The 20,194-nt window shown below is 40.5% G+C and overlaps 1 protein-coding gene across 3 annotated transcripts in view; it reads right to left on the minus strand.

The window, feature by feature from the left end:
• The window catches only part of PIEZO1 (piezo type mechanosensitive ion channel component 1), a 627,492-nt gene that overhangs the window by 296,924 nt on the left and 310,374 nt on the right, over positions 1–20,194 (minus strand). Inside the window, exon 1 of one of the 3 annotated variants that reach the window (XM_053707404.1) lies at positions 4,334–4,357. The exons of the other annotated variants lie outside the window; for them this stretch is intronic. The gene's annotated coding sequence lies outside the window, so the exon portion shown is untranslated. Of the gene's footprint in view, positions 1–4,333; positions 4,358–20,194 lie in introns of those variants that run through there. 3 annotated transcript variants of the gene reach the window in all.

Consider the following 20,194-nt stretch of genomic DNA (forward strand, 5'->3'; position numbering starts at 1 on the left):
GAGACCATGAACACCCTACAGGACCTGGAAGGCTGGAAACGGCTTTCTGAAAGTATATAGTTGTTTTGCCTTCTCTCAGAGGAGAGAATAGGTCACAAACATTAGAGGTAATACAGACTACCACAGCAGAACCATCGAGATTTGCATTCTTACTAGCGGTTAATAAGATGAGGGAAGTTTAAAAGCTATCTTACAGGTGGTAGCTCCAAATACGGAGGAGTCCATGCCGAGAACTGGTGGGAACACTGGGGGCTGGGTTTGTTGACCATAGAGAAGTAATTAAGTAAAATCTGAACAGTCAGATCCACACCCCAGAAAGCTATCAGTATCAGCAAGAGACAAGGACACTCTAATCTACTTGAGATGTTTATAGAAATGTTGAGCTCTTAATGTTGTAATATGAATCTTATATCCACTGGACTCTGAATAAATAATAATGGGTATAATCAAATTTTGAAGCAATGTGAGACTTGGGTTACTCTTTAATGCCATAACAAACAACTAACAAATACATATTTTGACGGACACTGCTAGACGGGAACGGTGTAAGGTTTATAGTTATTAGAAGTTTATGAGTTTAAAAGTTAAGGAGGGATGCGGGAGGAGGGTAAGGGGATGGTGTAAGGGGAGGGAAAATATAAATAAGAAACAAAATGGGACTGGAGAAGGTTTATTATGTAACATCTTGGTTCATGTATTTGGCTAATCCTAAGTAATGTTTGTATGCATACTAAACTGTCATGATATTTCTGTTGTGAAACTTGAATAAAAAGTATTTCAACCTAAAAATATACATTACTATTTTTATCCACCTTTAAACGCTCCCTAAAGCCTAACACCCAACTTGGTAACAAATGAATTCCACTTACATAATAATTCCCCTCACTCTTTTCATTCTCACACTTGCAGTCCCCACCTCCTGTTTCTCACCCTTCTACCTGCCTAGATTGTAAGATCCCATAGGAAAAGGGCCCTCAATTCCTCCTGTATTTCTTTGAAAAATGATGTCCTGTCTCTTAAAAATATTGTATAATTTTTATCTTTTATACCCATGGAGAGCACTGCAGAAAATGTTGGCGCTTTTTTACTATAGTATAATAATAATTATAATATGCTTTAGAAAAAGTAAAAAATAAAAAAGATATTTACAGCAAAAAATGTCTGCATAGAAAGCAGTATGCACATGATCTAAAAAAAACCCTCATTTTTAAATATGCGCTTAGATGTACTATTTTTCTAAAATATATATGAATAATCAGCTATTGTTAAAAACACTTTTTTGCCTTTGTTAAAATAAAGTTTTAACAACAAAATCGTGAAAACCTCTTTCATAAAAGCAGGGATTATGCTCCTGTCGAGGAGAGATGGATCTCCTGACAGACACGACCGCATCCTACTTTCCTGGGGACGCCAGCAATCAACGTAAATAAACAATCAGAGCCAAACATGACACAGTGGGAGTGTATGGAAAAAAGAGAGAGGGTAAAGTGAGATAAGAGGAAATATAACAAAGAAATACATAATAGGTGTGGAAGGAAAAGGAAGCAATAGAAACAAGAATGGAGAAAACAAAATAAGATTTAAAAATAGGACAAAATCAGCATAAGAGAAAGTGTGTGTAGTTTGAAATGTGTATATCTCTCCCACTGAGAGTTCTTGCCTGTGTATCCTAATGTAATCCTACAAATAACCTAACCCTTGCACAGGCACACTGTGATTAATCAGGACAGCACAAGCTGAATTAACCAGAACATATAGGGGTAAATTGACCGCCCCGGCATTCTGACAGGTTTGCAAGTAGTGAACCTGTCCACCTGCAATTGCCACCTGCAATGCTGTGTCGCATGGCGAAATGTAACATTGCACAAGAGTATTTTTGTGCAATGCTGCCCCCTGCTTCAGTGCAACCAGTTGTGCTAGAGAAGGGTATGTCAATCACCCCAAACAAGCGAGTGTCGGGGTGATTGATCTCACTACCTCTGTGTTCTCAGAGAAGAAAAAGAAGTAGTTTCTGCTTCTTAAATATGTAGAAAAGGCTCACTTATACGAACATGCTCCACAAAGCCGAAAAAAAACTGCAAACGCATCTTAATAATTTTACCCAATCGGTGCAATAGAGAGTATGAGGGTATGAGGAAGAGACAGGGAGAGGAAGAAAGTGAGAATGAAATAGAAAGAAAGAATGAGAACGTAAGGTCTAAAGAAGTAAAGAAGATACAAGAACTGCTTGTGCAATGATATATGCCGACAGCATATGCTATCAGCATTTATTGATATGCGGCGGACATGATACGCTATATTGTATCATGTCCGCTCACATTTTCATAAATTGGCCCCAGAGGGTTAATAATCAAAACCTCGCCGCTCAGGCATGATATTCTAAGAAGTCTTGTCAGTACATTGAGGCTATTAAAACATTTTTAGAAACACAGCTTTTATCTTGACACATATTTATGTTGCTATGTAGTGTTTTTTATGTGAAACAGAGACTCCTACATTACAATACAAGGTCTAAAAAAAATCCGAAAGATTTTGTGTGATTTCTCCACATGCCAGCGAGGTTTTGAATACCACGCCCAGAGAGAGATACAGAAAGAGAAAAAGAAAGCAAATGAGAAGGAGATAAGGAACTAATGCAAGGAAGACAAAGATATAGAGGAGATAACGAAGGCGAAAAATAGAGAGAACAAATGAACATTTGGATAAAATGAGAAACACATACAAAACCTGACAGATTACAAATCAGTTGCACATATTTTATGGAAATGGGACTGAAAATGGTAGGAATTTCAGTCCCTTGTTAAGCAAAATACGCTATGCGTGGAGAGCCCAGTCAGAGAGAAAGAGGAAGACAGAGCAGTAAGAAATAAATATATATATGGGGGAAATTAGTAAAAAGTAAAGCATTAAAAAAAAGCCAGGTTATCAATGTATTACATGACCTTATACCTATATCATTCAACATTTACTCTATTACAATAGTCTTAACACAGATTCAACCACAACACAAGCACTGCAGGGAAATTACATTTATTATGGCACACCAGGAAAAATCCTGTCGTTAACACAACCACTCAGCAGAAGAGTTCTAACATAAAGAACCAAAGCACAACTCATTCACTGTGAACCCTGTCATTTGTTGAAAAAGTACAAGCTACTCTGAAGGTGATAAAGTACTGGGATGAACACAGAGGGATAAACAGCAAAGTGAGATTTTACAGAACCCTGCATGCGATTCATCACTAGTGCCACACACAGAGTGCTGCAGACACCAAAATAACTGCAAACAGCCAGGCAGCTAATACAGCAAGGCTGTGAGGAGACAGAGATCCACTTCATCTTAAAGGGGCATTAAAGGAACATGAATTCTTTCATGACTCAGATAGAGCAAACCATTTTAAACAACTTTTTCATTTACTTAATTTTCTTGGTACCCTTTGCTAAAGGAGCAAGCAATGCATTATTGGGAGCTAGCATAACACATCAGGTGAGCAAATTACAAGCTGGATAAATGTGCAGCCACCAACTGCACCTGAGCCTACCTGGGTATGATTTATAACAAAGGATAGCAAGAGAACAAAGCAAATTAGAAAAGAGAAGTAAAATGGAAAGCTGATTAAAATTGCATGCTTATCGGAATCAAATAATTTTTAATCTCCTTTCTCTTTAAACTCAAAATTGTATCAAACATAAGGTTTTTAATTAGGCATTATTTTAAAACTTTGCAAATAACTTTATTTATTAACATTATTTATTTTGCCTATTTAAGTTGTAATTTAACTTTAAAAATTGTAGTGTTTCCACTCTCCAGAGAAGCTGGAGTTCATGTGATGGGATGCAGAATCCTGAAACACCTGTATCCTGCTCCCTAGAGGCAACGTTTCATTTTCTCGGGTGAGATTGTATTTTTTTTGTGAATATTTCTGCAAGCTATTTTGAAATTAAATTGAATTTAAAATTAGGAAATGACACTGAAGCACCAGCTTAATTGCAATGTGTAGTTGCAATTGACTGTTCTCTTCAAACAGCCAGAGCACAGCACTGTTTAAAGAGAACAGCCTGGTGTGGAGCAGTGCTGCAAGTGCAAGCAGTTTCTGCAAGTGTCTTGTTCTTTCTGCGGACATTCTGCATTTTCTGCTATGACATCTCAGATCACAGGATGTTCTGCCTGGGGTCCTACACAATGATTGGATTGATATGTGCAGTAATTTTTTTAATCATTACCTGATAGTCCACAGCAATGCCCCTTTAAACTGAACCATATCCCATTTCACAAAAGTTACAGAGAAAAATAAAGAAATGAGAAAAAATACATAAATGACTTTGCATAAACCTTTCATGTTGATGAAGTCCTCTCCTTGGACTAGATGTCATCTAGTATAGGATTCCTATCTACGCCTCTAATAACTATATTCCACCTGGTTATAGATAGCGCTCCTGGAAATCCGAGTATATAAAAAAAATGCAGGATCACATCTCTAAAGTATCTGTAACACTATAATCACTGCACCATCTGTTTATTAGCATTTTCTGTGGACATTTATATGACAACACTCATTCTCAAAGACCCTTATACTCTATAATTGTCACTATGTATATTATCCTTTATTGACCAATGACAGATTTAACCTTGCTAGTTTTATTTGAAGATTGATATATGTCCTTCTCCACCAGTAGCAGAAGCAGTTGTCCTAATTAGACAGTGAGTTAAAATAAGAAGAATATGAGCAATACTGCAGTATTAGTTTACATTTAAACGGACAGTTAAAACCTTGAGGTTTTAATATAAATGGCTTTGTTACAGATAGTGAAACAACTTTGCAATATACTTTGATTATTTATTTTATCTACTTTTCCTGTAATTTAGCTCTGAAAATTGTGGATTTTCCCATTCTCAAAACTGAAAAAGCACCCTAACTGGGCTCTGCTTTAATTGGCTTTTACAACTAAGAACAGAAAAACAATGATCTTTATACTGACAATATGACAGTGGTTTCACAGTTCAGATAAATCATTTAAATTTATATATTTTTTAAAAACATAATTTATGCTTACCTGATAAATTTATTTCTCTTGTAGTGTATCCAGTCCACGGATCATCCATTACTTGTGGGATATTCTCCTTCCCAACAGGAAGTTGCAAGAGGATCACCCACAGCAGAGCTGCTATATAGCTCCTCCCCTCACTGTCATATCCAGTCATTCGACCGAAACAAGACGAGAAAGGAGAAACCATAGGGTGCAGTGGTGATTGTAGTTTAATTAAAATTTAGACCTGCCTTAAAAGGACAGGGCGGGCCGTGGACTGGATACACTACAAGATAAATAAATTTATCAGGTAAGCATAAATTATGTTTTCTCTTGTTAAGTGTATCCAGTCCACGAATCATCCATTACTTGTGGGATACCAATACCAAAGTTAAAGTACACGGATGATGGGAGGGACAATGCAGGAACTTAAACGGAAGGAACCACTGCCTGTAGAACCTTTCTCCCAAAAACATCCTCCGAAGAAGCAAAAGTGTCAAATTTGTAAAATTTTGAAAAGGTGTGAAGCGAAGACCAAGTCGCAGCCTTGCAAATCTGTTCAACAGAGGCCTCATTTTTAAAGGCCCAGGTGGAAGCCACAGCTCTAGTAGAATAAGCTGTAATCCTTTCAGGGGGCTGCTGTCCAGCAGTCTCATAGGCTAAGCGTATTTTGCTCCGAAACCAAAAGGAGAGAGAGGTTGCCGAAGCTTTTTGACCTCTCCTCTGTCCAGAGTAAACGACAAACAGGGCAGATGTTTGACGAAAATCTTTAGTAGCCTGTAAGTAAAACTTCAAGGCACGGACTACGTCTAGATTATGCAAAAGACGTTCCTTCTTTGAAGAAGGATTAGGACACAATGATGGAACAACAATCTCTTGATTGATATTCCTGTTAGAAACCACCTTAGGTAAAAACCCAGGTTTGGTACGCAGAACTACCTTGTCTGAATGAAAAATCAGATAAGGAGAATCACAATTTAAGGCAGATAACTCAGAGACTCTTCGAGCCGAGGAAATAGCCATCAAAAACAGAACTTTCCAAGATAAAAGTTTAATATCAATGGAATGAAGGGGTTCAAACGGAACTCCCTGAAGAACTTTAAGAACCAAGTTTAAGCTCCACTGGGGAGCAACAGTTTTAAACACAGGCTTAATCCTAACCAAAGCCTGACAAAATGCCTGGACGTCTGGAACTTCTGCCAGACGCTTGTGCAAAAGAATAGACAGAGCAGAGATCTGTCCTTTTAAAGAACTAGCTGATAAGCCTTTGTCCAAACCCTCTTGGAGAAAGGACAATATCCTAGGAATCCTAACCTTACTCCATGAGTAACTCTTGGATTCACACCAATAAAGATATTTACGCCATATCTTATGGTAGATTTTCCTGGTGACAGGCTTCCGTGCCTGTATTAAGGTATCAATGACTGACTCTGAGAAGCCACGCCTTGATAGAATCAAGCGTTCAATCTCCATGCAGTCAGTCTCAGAGAAATTAGATTTGGATGATTGAAAGGACCTTGTATTAGAAGGTCCTGCCTCAGAGGCAGAGTCCTTGGTGGAAGAGATGACATGTCCACTAGGTCTGCATACCAGGTCCTGCGTGGCCACGCAGGCGCTATCAGAATCACCGATGCTCTCTCCTGTTTGATTTTGGCAATCAGTCGAGGGAGCAGAGGAAACACATAGGCCAGGTTGAAGAACCAAGGAGCTGCTAGAGCATCTATCAGCGTTGCTCCCGGGTCCCTGGACCTGGATCCGTAACAAGGAAGCTTGGCGTTCTGGCGAGACGCCATGAGATCCAGTTCTGGTTTGCCCCAACGATGGACCAGTTGAGCAAACACCTCCGGATGGAGTTCCCATTCCCCCGGATGAAAAGTCTGACGACTTAGAAAATCCGCCTCCCAGTTCTCTACGCCTGGGATGTGGATCGCTGACAGGTGGCAAGAGTGAGACTCTGCCCAGCGAATTATCTTTGAGACTTCTAACATCGCTAGGGAACTCCTGGTTCCCCCTTGATGGTTGATGCAAGCCACAGTTGTGATGTTGTCCGACTGAAATCTGATGAACCTCAGTGTTGCTAACTGAGGCCAAGCTAGAAGAGCATTGAATATTGCTCTTAACTCCAGAATATTTATTAGGAGGAGTTTCTCCTCCTGAGTCCACGATCCCTGAGCCTTCAGGGAGTTCCAGACTGCGCCCCAACCTAGAAGGCTGGCATCTGTTGTTACAATCGTCCAATCTGGCCTGCGAAAGGTCATACCCTTGGACAGATGGACCCGAGAAAGCCACCAGAGAAGAGAATCTCTGGTCTCTTGATCCAGATTTAGTAGAGGGGACAAATCTGAGTAATCCCCATTCCACTGACTTAGCATGCATAATTGCAGCGGTCTGAGATGCAGGCGCGCAAATGGCACTATGTCCATTGCCGCTACCATTAAGCCAATTACTTCCATGCACTGAGCCACTGACGGGCGTGGAATGGAATGAAGGACACGGCAAGCATTTAGAAGTTTTGATAACCTGGACTCCGTCAGGTAAATTTTCATCTCTACAGAATCTATAAGAGTCCCTAGGAAGGAGACTCTTGTGAGTGGTGATAGAGAACTCTTTTCCACGTTCACTTTCCACCCATGCAACCTCAGAAATGCCAGAACTATCTCTGTATGAGACTTGGCAATTTGAAAGCTTGACGCCTGTATCAGGATGTTGTCTAGATACGGAGCCACCGCTATGCCTCGCGGTCTTAGAACCGCCAGAAGTGAGCCCAGAACCTTTGTAAAAATTCTCGGGGCTGTGGCCAACCCGAAGGGAAGAGCTACAAATTGGTAATGCCTGTCTAGAAAGGCAAACCTTAGGAACCGATGATGATCTTTGTGAATCGGTATGTAAAGGTAGGCATCCTTTAAGTCCACTGTCATCATGTACTGACCCTCTTGGATTATGGGTAGGATGGTCCGAATAGTTTCATTTTGAATGATGGAACTCTGAGGAATTTGTTTAAGATCTTTAGATCCAAGATTGGTCTGAAGGTTCCCTCTTTCTTGGGAACCACAAACAGATTTGAATAAAATCCCTGTCCTTGTTCCGTCCGCGGAACTGGATGGATCACTCCCATTACTAGGAGGTCTTGCACACAGCTTAGGAATGCCTCTTTCTTTATCTGGTTTGCTGATAACCTTGAAAGATGAAATCTCCCTTGTGGAGGAGAAGCTTTGAAGTCCAGAAGATATCCCTGAGATATGATCTCCAACGCCCAGGGATCCTGAACATCTCTTGCCCACGCCTGGGCGAAGAGAGAAAGTCTGCCCCCCACTAGATCCGTTTGCGGATAGGGGGCCGTTCCTTCATGCTGTCTTGGGGGAAGCAGCAGGCTTTCTGGCCTGTTTGCCCTTGTTCCAGGACTGGTTAGGTTTCCAGGCCTGTCTGGAATGAGCAACAGTTCCCTCTTGTTTTGAAGCGGAGGAAGTTGATGCTGCTCCTGCCTTGAAATTTCGAAAGGCACGTAAATTAGACTGTTTGGCCTTTGATTTGGCCCTGTCCTGAGGAAGGGTATGACCCTTGCCTCCAGTAATGTCAGCAATAATTTCCTTCAAGCCAGGCCCGAATAGGGTCTGCCCCTTGAAAGGAATGTTGAGTAATTTAGACTTTGAAGTCACGTCAGCTGACCAGGATTTAAGCCATAGCACCCTACGCGCCTGGATGGCGAATCCAGAATTCTTAGCCGTTAGTTTAGTCAAATGAACAATGGCATCAGAAACAAATGAGTTAGCTAGCTTAAGCGTTCTAAGCTTGTCAATAATTTCATTCAATGGAGCTGTCTGGATGGCCTCTTCCAGGGCCTCAAACCAGAATGCCGCCGCAGCCGTGACAGGCGCAATGCATGCAAGGGGCTGCAAAATAAAACCTTGTTGAATAAACATTTTCTTAAGGTAACCCTCCAATTTTTTATCCATTGGATCTGAAAAAGCACAACTGTCCTAAACCGGGATAGTGGTACGCTTTGCTAAAGTAGAAACTGCTCCCTCCACCTTAGGGACCGTCTACCATAAGTCCCGTTTAGTGGTGTCTATTGGAAACATTTTTCTAAATATAGGAGGTGGGGAAAAAGGCACACCGGGTCTATCCCACTCCTTGCTAATAATTTCTGTAAGCCTTTTAGGTATAGGAAAAACGTCAGTACACACCGGCATCGCATAGTATCTATCCGGCCTACACAATTTCTCTGGAATGGCAACTGTGTTACAGTCATTCAGAGCAGCCAATACCTCCCCAAGCAATACACGGAGGTTCTCAAGCTTAAATTTAAAATTAGAAATCTCTGAATCAGGTTTCCCCGAGTCAGAGATGTCACCCACAGACTGAAGCTCTCCGTCCTCATGTTCTGCATACTGTGACGCAGTATCAGACATGGCTCTAACAGCATTTGCGCGCTCTGTATCTCTCCTAACCCCAGAGCTATCGCGCTTGCCTCTTAATTCAGGCAATCTAGATAATACCTCTGACACGGTATTATTCATGATTGCAGCCATGTCCTGCAAGGTAATCGCTATGGGCGTCCCTGATGTAATTGGCGCCATATTAGCGCGCGTCCCCTGAGCGGGAGGCGAAGGGTCTAACACGTGGGGAGAGTTAGTCGGCATAACTTCCCCCTCGACAGAACCCTCTGGTGATAATTCTTTTATAGATAAAGACTGATCTTTACTGTTTAAGGTGAAATCAATACAGTACATTTAGTACACATTCTCCTATGGGGCTCCACCATTGCTTTCAAACATAATGAACAAGTAGGTTCCTCTGTGTCAGACATGTTTAAACAGACTAGCAATGAGACTAGCAAGCTTGGAAAACACTTTAAAACAAGTTTACAAGCAATATAAAAAACGTTACTGTGCCTTTAAGAAACACAAATTTTCCCAAATTTTGAAATAACAGTGAAAAAATGCAGTTACACTAACGAAATTTTTACAGTGTATGTAATAAGTTAGCAGAGCATTGCACCCACTTGCAAATGGATGATTAACCCCTTAATACCAAAAACGGTGGCTCTACTGTGGCTTTTTACCTCCCTCAATACGACTTTTGAAGCCTTTTGGGCCCTTCAGAGAAGTCCTGGATCATGCAGGAAGAAGCTGGAAGTCTGTGTCTGTAATTTTTGCTGCGCAAAAAAGCTCTAAAATAGGCCCCTCCCACTCATATTACAACAGTGGGAAGCCTCAGGCAACTGTTTCTAGGCAAAATTCAAGCCAGCCATGTGGAAAAAACTAGGCCCCAGTAAGTTTTATCACCAAACATATGTAAAAAACGATTAAACATGCCAGCAAACGTTTTAAAATACACTTTTCTAAGAGTATGTATCTCTATTAATAAGCCTGATACCAGTCGCTATCACTGCATTTATGGCTTTACTTACATTACTTCGGTATCAGCAGCATTTTCTAGCAAATTCCATCCCTAGAAAAATATTTTAACTGCACATACCTTATTGCAGGAAAACCTGCACGCTATTCCCTCTCTGAAGTTACCTCACTCCTCAGAATATGTGAGAACAGCAAAGGATCTTAGTTACTTCTGCTAAGATCATAGAAAACGCAGGCAGATTCTTCTTCTAAATACTGCCTGAGATAAACAGTACACTCTGGTACCATTTAAAAATAACAAACTTTTGATTGAAGAAATAAACTAAGTATAAAACACCACAGTCCTCTTACGACCTCCATCTTAGTTGAGAGTTGCAAGAGAATGACTGGATATGACAGTGAGGGGAGGAGCTATATAGCAGCTCTGCTGTGGGTGATCCTCTTGCAACTTCCTGTTGGGAAGGAGAATATCCCGCAAGTAATGGATGATCCGTGGACTGGATACACTTAACAAGAGAAATGTTCCAATATGCCTCCATTATCAAAATGTGCACAATCTTTTTATAAGCATACTTTCTGAAGCTCCAGCTCAAAATGAGCATGTGTAAAAGTGTGCATTACATATTTATATGCATTTTGTGATTGGCTGATATAGAGGGAGGGAAAATTGGATTAACTTTGAAATTTGCCAGTAAATATTCTACTGCTGCTCATTTCAAATTCAAAGTAAGTGCTATTGAATTGTCTTTTGATTGTGTATTTGTCAATTATTCAATTCTATTGTATGTAACAGTCCTTTAAGACAGAATTGGCTCCTGCAAATGAGGCAACTGGGGTTGGAGTTTGGTTGTTGAAAAACAACTGCACCAAACAAGTTAATTTGTTTTAAAAATGTTAGACTTCTACAGCAGGACAACAGGAATGTCTTGTAATACAGTAACTGTCCCTTTAAATCTAAACAGAATTTATTTATTTATTTCTCAGGCAAACAGATATATTCATCATGTGTAAAGGACCAGTCAACACAGTAGATTTGCATAATCAACAAATGCAAGATAACAAGACAATGCAATAGCACTTAGTCTGAAGTTCAAATGAGTAGTAGATTTTTCTTCTGACAATTTTAAAAGTTATGTCTTTTTCCACTCCCCCTGTACCATGTGACAGCCATCAGCCATTCACAAGTGCATACACGTACCATGTGACAGCCATCAGCCATTCACAAATGCATACACACTTATTTTTGCACATGCTCAGTAGGAGCTGGTGACTCAAAAAGTTTAAATATAAAAAGAATCTGCACATTTTGTTAATGGAAGTAAATTAGAAAGTCGTTTAAAATGGCATGCTCTGGGCATACTCTTGCTGGTTCCGGTGGAGGAGGAGCAAGCATGTGCTGCTGAGCTGCCTGCTTCAACCCTACAGCTGCTGGCGGTTTCCTTCGCGCCACATCCCAAGCCAGGGGATAGCTATTGGGATAGCCTAAGACATCGCACCTGAACCTAAACAAGCGACAAACTACACCTCGCTGTTATAGTATGATTATCAGCCCCCTTCTATGTCTAAAATAAAAAGGAATAGAGACTAACCCAGGAGACACCTTCCTATCTTTAAAGACCCCTCTGCTCCCCTTTTCAGTACAAACAGACCAATACCCCTTAGACCCATGGAACACGGCAACCATTGAGAATTTACCCGGGGTGGTCTGTACGCTACTCTCCACTGCTGACGAGGATTCACAGCAAGTTTCTCAGAGCCGCACTCGCCCACTGTGCACCGTTCTTCTTCTCCTCCTGCTCCCGTGAAGTGAGCGAAGCTGAAGCTGGGTCCTGCCTCGACGGAGGACCAAGAACAACAGGCCTATCACAGGCAAGTTTGCCCACCGTAGCCGCTGATTCCCTTCCTGCTTGCCTTGGCAGCGTGCCCGGAGTTCCGGGACTGCTGTCTCTGAGTGGTGTGGGACGCCATCCGCCCTCCTGAGGCGGCCTCCCCCTGAGGCTTACCGCCGGATTTCGGTTGCAGCGCTGACTACTCCATCCCTCTCCCACCGGTGCTGCGTGAGAGGGATTGGAGGTAGTGCTACCCCAGGGTCAAGAACCAAGGAAGGAATCCCTGCTCAAGAAAGGCTCACCCTGCCACCTTCTCCCCTCTCTCCCACCGGTGCTGCGTGAGGGAGGGAGAGCTCGCTAGGTGGCCCAGGCTGAGATCTGGAACTGCTGGAGGTGAACCTGTTGGGAACAGGTTTACCTAGGAGAGACAGCCACTGCAGCTACAAGAAGCCCATCTTCCAGGACAAGATAGGTCTCGGCGTGCAGTGAGCGAGGAGAGCTCACTCAAAGGAGTCATCCCTTTCAGCTTGTTGTTAATTCTACTAACTTTTGCATGAACTCCTGAGAAAACTAACACATACAAACATGAGCTACTTGCCTTCTACTAAATGTATTTGCTAAAAATGCTGCTTGCTATGCTTTCTGGCTGAGAGATTAACAGATACCTGCTTCTATTACTAAGACTTTGCTACTAACTAACCTGGACAATTTTGCATATGTTGCTTGCAGAATAATAAGCTAATTGCTGGACATCTCTTTGTGCAATACTCTGCCTCATTGACTATCCAAAATATAGAAGCTTTAAGGACAAGATAATAGTTTATAACTTTTCCTAACTGCCTAGGTTTAAGGTCATGCTTTTCTTTTTTTTCCCTTTTTCTTTTTTTAAAACTAGTACTAACCTGAGTAAAACCAAGTTTTTTGTACTTTTCTTGCAAACAAACACTTTGACTAAAGATAGACCACAAGTTCAGAGGTGTATATACAGAAAGCACCCCATATCAAAAGCATATCAAAATTTTGTAACGAACAAGGTGTGCAAAATAGTGTGTTATTAACCTCTACTTGTTGATCTTACTTGGTCTTGCAGATTAGTAAAACTGTTGTCTAACTGCATTACTGTCTAATAGAAACATCAATACTATTTGCCTGAAAAATTATTGGACAAGGTTTGCTGTAATTAATAACGTTTTTTTATTTGTGCTTTTTCTTTTCTTTTTTCTTTTTTTTTCTTATATAAGATAAAAGGTGATTTTATTTTTTCATCATTAATAGGCAGGCGCACTGTCCAAACACTAACTTGCCCAAGTTGCACAGTTAGACAGTGGGGAAAATAAGACATAGGTTACCCTTTTTTCAAGAACTACATATAACGGCTGGATATAACATATCTCAGTCATTAAGATAAAGAAGGTCTAACATAATAATAAACATAGGAGAATTAAAATATACCTCGACTTGCTCTGATTAAATTACTCTCTTCTTAAAGTTAAAAATTTGCAGCCTCTCTGACTGGCGTGGGGACTTCTATACACAGGAAGCCACATCCACTACCTCACTAAAATAAGTTGTTTTTTTTTTTTGTTTTTTTCCTCCCCCCCCCCTCACCTCCCTCACTCCTTCCTACTTCACTCCATCACCCCCTTACCCTTCACTTCCACATCCCTTTCCCAATAAAAGCACTAAGTTTTTATAGCATAATATTAACTGATCACTATTTAGATTACTACCACATCTTATGGACAAATTTTTTCATAGTCACTCCCGGACTCCCCCGCTAGCCATGACAGCAAAAACAAGAGAGAGAAGAAATAAAAATAGCACAGAAACATCTATGGAGGTACAGCCAACCCCCATTAATCCTTTAGTCACCAATGAAACCTTCAATATGCAGGCCCTGGTGACAAATATTGCAGAAGCCTTAAACCCCAAATTTGAAGCCCTTAGGGCAGAGATTAAGCAAGAAATCACACTGTTGTCCCAAGAACTGAGACATTTCACTAGTAGGATTAATGAAGTGGAACAAAGGGTGTCTGATCTTGAGGACCTTACTTTTACACATAGTACTAGCATAGACTCCAATGCAGCGTCTCTATCTAAAATGAAAATAAAAATCGAAGATTTAGAAAACAGGGCCAGAAGAAACAACATTCATATTATTGGGCTACCAGAGGGGAAACAACCTGAGAATTTAAATCTGTTTATTACAAATACGTTGGTACAACTACTTAAAATCCCCCCCAGTAACCCTCAAATAGTGGTAGAAAGGGCTCACAGAATAGGGAAGCTTCAGGTCGATAACAGGGGTAACAACAGACCCAGGCCAGTAATAGCCAAATTGCTTAATTTCAGTGATAAAGTAACTCTTCTCCAATATTTTCGCAAGAATCAGCCTATTATGTTTAAAGATAGTAAGATTCTCCTATTTCAGGACTACTCGGCAGAGACGTCATCTAGGAGAAGAAATCTTGCTCCAATCTGCTCTAAATTTATCCAGCAGGGTTACCAGGCCCTAATTAATTACCCCTCTAAACTTAAGGTTATTGCTAAAGGAGAAGTCCACTTCTTTGAGAATGCACAAGAGGCAGAAAAATTATTAATCCAATTAAACTCTAGTGAGTAAACTGAAGAAATATCAGTGACTCACTGACTTTGTTGTTACCTCATCTTAAGTTAGGGATGGCAGGGAAAACGGTACGAAGTAATAAAGGTGTCTTGCGGGAGGTTCCCCTTCTCTTCCTTTTTTTTTTTTTTTCTCTCTCTCTTCAATTCCATCTATCTATCAAAATAAATGGTCAACTTTAAAATAGTATCGTGGAATGTAGGGGGTATTACCACTCCTATAAAGAGGAAATCGATCATTACCCAACTAAGAAAAATGAATACAGATATAGCTTTCCTCCAGGAGACTCATCTTAACTTAGAAGAAGTATTAAAATTAAAAACATTGTGGGTTAAGGAAGTTTTTGCTGCACCGGGACAGGGGAGGAAGAGAGGGGTAGCCATTTTGGTAGGAAAAAGGATTAATGCAGAGATACTACATGTTGTGACGGACCCAGGGGGGAGATCAGTGAGTCTAAAAATAAAAATTAATAATCGTGTGTTTACAATGTGTAATGTTTACGCGCCTAATATCCTTGACCCAGAGTTCTGGAATCAAGTGCAGACTGAAATATTCTCTATATTGGAAGGTAACCTTATTCTTGCAGGAGACTTCAACATGGCCCCACAGTGCCCACTTGACAGGCTGAGACTAAACACAAAACAAAAAAAAACATAAAAAAGATAATCTGGAAACTAAAATTTTTTCTAGGCTTATGCAAAACCTAGGCATCAAGGACATCTGGAGGATGCAAAATCCCGATGTTAGAGAATACTCTTGCTTATCCAAAGCTCATAAAACACTATCAAGAATTGATCTTTTTCTGATAGACGATAGACTGTGTACATATGAGGTTAAAGCAAAAATTCTTCCTATTAGTATCTCTGATCATGGGCCAATTACCCTAGATCTTCAGGATAAGCAGCCCAAGCTTAAGCTAAATCGTTTTTTTTTTCCTTCTCACCTAGCATCAGACACGAAATTTAAGAACTGGTTGAGAGCCAAGTTCACTGACTACGATCTCTGTAACTCAGAGTATAGAGATCGTCCTGCCATATTTTGGGAGGCAGCAAAGGCTGTAATCCGAGGTGAAATCATAGCCTATATGGCAATACTGAATAAAAAAATGCAACAAAGAGAAAAGGAACTAACAAATGCAGTAATAAACGCATATAATAGATTCCTTCTTGACCAAAACTCTGCCAACTGGGCTAAATATAATAAAGCAAAAAGTAACAAAGATGATTTCTTGTTATACAGAGAAACTCAGAAAGAGTTAAAATTACAGTCTAAATTATATAAGTATGGCAACAAGTCTGGGAAACTCCTAGCTAAATTGGTCAAAAGTGAAAAAAAATCCTCAACTATTGAGAAACTGGTGCTAGGTGACAAAGAAGTATTTAAACATGAGGAGATAGCGGAAGAAATGGAAAAATATTATCAAGAATTGTATCATTCCAGACCCTCTGACCTAGGTCAAGCAGAGGACTTCTGGAGCAAAATATCAGTACCTAAGATATCCACTGATTTAGCTGGTACCCTCAATGCACAAATCACAGAGGAAGAAATTAAAAAAACAATTTCTGACCTCGCTCTGAATAAAACCCCTGGGCCAGATGGGCTACCTAATGAACTATATAAAATTCTATCTTCTGAAATATCAGCCCATCTTTGTGAGTTCTATAATTCTATCTATATAAATGGAGGAGAGATGTCGAAACTTTTCACATCCTCCTATACAACTCTGATACTCAAGAGTGGAAAAGATCCAACTTTAAGGGAGTCATATAGACCAATTGCTTTACTAAACTCCGATTACAAGATCTTCACATCAATTATAGCCCAGAGGTTACAAAAAATATTAGGTGATATCATCCATAAAGATCAAGCCGGGTTCTTAAACTCTCGAAACTCTGCAGCAAAAATCAGAGAGATTCTGATAACATCAGAATACTTTTTTAACAAAGGGGAGGGGGGGGGAGGGGACTCCACCAGACCTGGCGGTTATCTCGCTTGATGCCGAAAAGGCTTTCGACTCCGTTCATTATAATAATCTTTTCGTCTCTTTAGCAAAGTTCGGATTTACAGGAAGCTTTCTTGACTTCATTAAAAACCCATATAATCAGCCCTACACAAGGTTAACTATAAATAATTTAATATCTTCTCAAATTGTATTGGATAGAGGAACCCGCCAGGGCTGCCCCCTTTCCCCTCTCCTCTTTAATCTCTGCATTGAACCTCTGGCAATCGCAATTAGGCAACAACTAGAAGGCATTAAAATTGAGAATTACGAAATAAAGTTAGCTTTGTATGCAGATGATATTCTTATATATTTATCAAACAGCAAAATTAATCTTCCTAAGCTACTACAAATTATTGACCAATTTGGCTCTTTTTCGGGCTACAAAGTAAATACTACAAAGTCAGAATTACTCTGGCTCAGGAAAAACAACTCCTCTCCTAGCAATATCCCTTTTCATCTAGTTAAAGATTCATTCAAATATCTGGGTATTAACATTCCTAGTGACCCAAAAGATTTATACAAGCTTAATATTTCACCAATTATATTAACATTTAGAGAAAAGCTCAGAAATTGGGTGGGTTTACCACTCTCTATTTCTGGACGGATAGCACTTTTCAAGATGGTCCTCTTCCCTAAGTTGCTTTACGTGCTACAGAACACAGCGATAATGCTTTTAGAAAGGGATATACGAACAATAAATAGCCTGCTCAGAAGGTTTATCTGGCAAAAAGCCAGGCAGAGAATCTCACTGAATAAATTGTCATCTTCTAAAATCTACGGAGGCTTTGCATTACCAGATATTAGGTTGTATAATTTGGCTTTCCTAGCGCGATTTGTAGCTGACTGGATCTTCTCCAAAGATTATGTCTTGAATAATAAACTTGAAGAAAAAATCTGTTATCCATATGCACCCATAGCTCTTTTACATTGCGAACCAAAAGAGTGGCCAGCTAACATTAGAGCACTTAAAATGCTCTCAAACCCCCTGAGGGCCTGGAGGAGAATAGGGAAGCTCATGGATTTAAACTGTCAGATATCTCAATATTTACCTCTAATAGGCAACCCTAAATTTCAGGCAGGCCTTGATTCAGCTGTATTTAAACACTGGCACACTTTAGGTTTAGACAAACTTATACAACTTGTGGATCAAGAAAGAAAATGTATTAAAACATTTGATGAACTTAAAAATAACTTTAACCTCTCCAACAAAGATTTTTTCGCATATTTACAGGCAAGGCACTATATTACAGATATCATGAGGGCAGTTAACTGGCGCTGGGACCTAGGAAGTTTGGAGGGCTGGCTAACCCTGGTAAGGAATGGGTTGATGTCAATCACTCCATGTTACCATCTACTGGGGGAAGGCAAAGGGAAGCATCTTCTTGAAAAACTAACTCAGGACTGGAATCTAGTCCTGGTACAGGATCACATTGACAGCCGATTCATAAAAACATCTATTTGTAGGATATCTCAAGCTACAATCTCAGCCACCTGGAGAGAGGCTCATCTGAAACTCATTCACAGATATTATTATACCCCTGAGAAAGCATTTAAGTTTAAGAATTTAAATTTTGATAAATGTCCCAAATGCTCTAAGGAGGCTGCAGATTTGAGACACATGATCTGGGACTGCCCACTGATTAGACAGTGTTGGTTTAAAGTTGAATACTGGGTAAAAACGTCACTTGGAATCTCCCCTCTGGGTCTATCATTGATCCAGATTATATTTTGTTTAAATAACTAAGAAGAACATATCCCCAATGAAAGGTTAATTACCTCAATTATTTTAGCAGTCAGGTATTTAATTTTTAAGAAATGGAAGTCAAGAAATTTACCAACAGTTCTAGAGATTAAAAACTTTCTTAAAAAGCAATGTATCTTAGAGCAGCGAGAAACCAACATTGATAAGGAACTTGATATTCAATCTTTCCTTAAAAAGTGGGCACCATTTATCAAGTCACTTACAGCGCCAGAGATTGACCAAATAATATTTCCCTTCCAGAATTCAGAAATGGTACTACTGGGAATATGGTAAAGTGAGGTTTATCCTAATTTCTCTCTCTCTCCCCTTGATATGGCGTTAGAGGATCTTCTTTCCTCTTCACAAAATTTTTTTTCTTTTTTTTTTTTTCCTCTTTTTTTTTTCTCTCTCTCGCAAGATTAACCTTGAACATGTTGATACTATCGTGACTTGAGTTAGCCTAGGATCCTTCCAACAAGATATGAGTCATAATGTATACTCCCTAAGTTAACGATGTATGCTTAGAGGAGGAGGGGGAGGGGAGAGAGGGAAAGATTGCTTTGGGACCTGTTCCTGGTCATTGTTTATGTTGTTGTTGTTCCCGTTGGGGGGGAGGGGAGGGAAAGGGAATAAAAAATGGTAAAATATACTCCAACAGAGAAATCATAACTATTAAGGAATGACAGAATGGAATTTAATTCATAATATTTTGCGTTTTGTTTGCTGATGTTTTTTGACTGTTTATTCTTTGTTTTGGAAATCATTGAAAATGTATAAACCTGTTGGAGTTCAATAAAGATGATTTAAAAAAAAAAAAATGGCATGCTCTGGGTTCCGGTAGAGGAGCAAGCATGTGCTGCTGAGCTCTTGTCTCTAGTCCCACAGCTGCTGGCGGTGATTCTCGCGCCTCTCCCAAGATTGGGAGGATGCTTTCAGGACAGTTTGTGTCATCACTCAAGGAACCCAGTCAGTGGCATTACACCCCGCTGATAAGGCAAGCAAGCTGCTAGATACACCCTATACCTAGATCCTCATAACGGGATATCTGAGCTGTTTTCCACTTTCAACCGCTTCAAAAGCCCCATCATAGTGGCTATCTTCTTCCCAACCGAAAAGGCAAAAAAATGGAATAAACTGACACACAGCTGAAAGATATTTTTGTAATCCCTGTGTCTCCCGGAAGTTTATACCGCTCCTTTGGGTTGCTGGGCTCTGGTCTCTCCATCTGCCTCTTCCTCCCCCACCCACAGTAACTGCTGAAATTTTGCATCGCAAAATCATTTAAGTTACCTAAGAAAATCCGACTGCCCCCGCTCAGGGATCTTCAGGAGACCTGATTTGGCATCTGGAGGTGCCCCCCCCTCTCCCACCGGTGCTGCGTGAGAGGGGGCGTGAGGGGGATTGTGCTTAGGGGTTGAACGGAGGAAACACGAATTGGATCGCGGATCTGCCTACCGGGCCCCCTGTCTGGGCCCCTCCCCCTCCTCTCCCACCTTTGCTGTGCGGGAAGAGGAGAGTACGAATGCTGGGCAAGAGCGGTGTGGGGGAATCCCCTATTGACCCTGGATGCAAGTGTGTCTCTCTGCAGGAGCCTCGGGCGTAAGATTACCAGCG

This window comes from Bombina bombina, chromosome 1, assembly GCF_027579735.1.
Source record: "Bombina bombina isolate aBomBom1 chromosome 1, aBomBom1.pri, whole genome shotgun sequence".
Lineage (NCBI taxonomy): Eukaryota > Metazoa > Chordata > Amphibia > Anura > Bombinatoridae > Bombina > Bombina bombina.